Source organism: Echinops telfairi, unplaced genomic scaffold (assembly GCF_000313985.2).
Source record: "Echinops telfairi isolate 266 unplaced genomic scaffold, ASM31398v2 ScPeMD7_7469;HRSCAF=8507_1, whole genome shotgun sequence".
Lineage (NCBI taxonomy): Eukaryota > Metazoa > Chordata > Mammalia > Afrosoricida > Tenrecidae > Echinops > Echinops telfairi.
In genome coordinates, this window is record NW_022111373.1 from 21930694 (window position 1) to 21932512 (window position 1819).

Genomic DNA, 1819 nt, shown 5'->3' on the forward strand with positions numbered 1-1819 from the left:
AAAAGCTATAAATAAATCCAATTCCTGTAGCCTCTTAGCAATCAATCTTTCCAATCTTAAATGTTATAGGAAGGTGGAAAATACTAAACATGTGTTTATATGCAAGTATGCCAAATGTGAAGAAAAAAACAAATGAAAGAATCACATTGCTATCATTCTTCAACCTAATACTTAAAAATATCACAGCAATGAACACTTCCTCGGATACAATATTTGACCTGGTTTAGATTTGCGAACCAGCAGTATCAAAGGCAGGTTCTCCCCTACACATCTTCCATTAGTTTCTGGATGCCTGACAAATGGTCAGTAAAAGGGAACCTTGTGCTTATGAGTAAAAGGATGCTGTTATTGAATAATATCTCAAAATTCACTATTGATCCCTTCTTCTTTGCTGGACAAAAACCCTTCACATTTGTTTAGGAATTAGTTTATTGTGCATCTTAATCAGACTTCCTTATTTAGAGATATAAATTTAGATTCGTTTGAGCTAATCATGACTACCACTCATCCGCCCATTTTCCATACCGTAGTGATTTTCATGTTGCTGTGATAATGAAAACTATGCCACTAGTAATTCTATATCAGCAGAGTAATTCAGGGTGAATAGTTTTCAATAGAGTTTTCAGAGTAAGGACAGAGTAGAAAGTAGAATGAACTTCTAGGGATTAGCCAGGATAAAAGTGTCTGCACAGCATAGGAACATCATCTGATTCTAGAGCCAGAGGATGAGCATCTCAGGGTGAGAGGCGCTCAAGGTAGGATAGGGAAAGAGCAAGCTCCTCCACACAGGACTGACCTTACTGATGTGGATGGAGCAAAGCTTTCAAGACCCTCCTTTGATAAAGGGAAATGATTCAAAGTTAGAAGAAATTACTTCAAACACCCATCAATATTTGGAATGTGGACAGTGTTAAATGTAAATCTAGGGAAATTAGAAGTTGTCAAAATGAAATGAAACACATAAAGAATAATATCCAAGGGATTACTAATATGAAATGAACTGAAACTGTTTTCAATCGGATAATCCTATTGTTAACTATGTCAAGAATGACAAGTTCAAGAGAAATGGCATCACAATGTATATTCAAAAAGTTACTTTTCAAGGTCCTTCTTAAAGTACAGTGCTGTTTCCAATCAGATCAATATGCCTACAAGCAAAACAACTTAGGACCATTTATTTCAAATTTACACACCAACCACTTGCAATGCTGTCAATCTGACCAACTAGCCATAATCCTCTGTTGGCATAATATATAGTTCTTGACTCTGTATCTGTGACCACAATCCCATTTAGGGGAGGAATTCTCTCCTATGGTAATAGATAGGATTAAAAGTGAGGTTAAGTTTCCAATTCCATATAAGGTGGGTGTAGTAATACAATTTTTAGAAGAATCACCAGAGTTGTCCCAAGAAAGTAGAAATTAGGTAGTAGTCTGCTCCATCTCCCGCCTTTTCTTACCACGAGTATACTCTCCTCACATTCCTGCATTCTTTGATTCACTGAAAATACCACACAAACACATGAAACATTGAGAAAATATCTCACGGGTGTTCAGTCCAAAGTCCAAAGGTCTGGAAGAGATGAGCCGAAGTCAGGGTCCAGAGTCAAGCTAAAAAAGTTCAAAATGTATAGTAAAGTCTTCTGCACAATGTGTTAGAACTGCTGATGGTACCATGATGGGATGATCATATAAAATCAAAACACCAAACTCACTCCCATAGAGTCAATGCTGACTCATAGTGACCCTAAAGGACAGGGTAGAACTGCTTCTGTGAAGTGCCAAGACTATTATTCTTTTGGGGAGTAGAAACCCCAGGG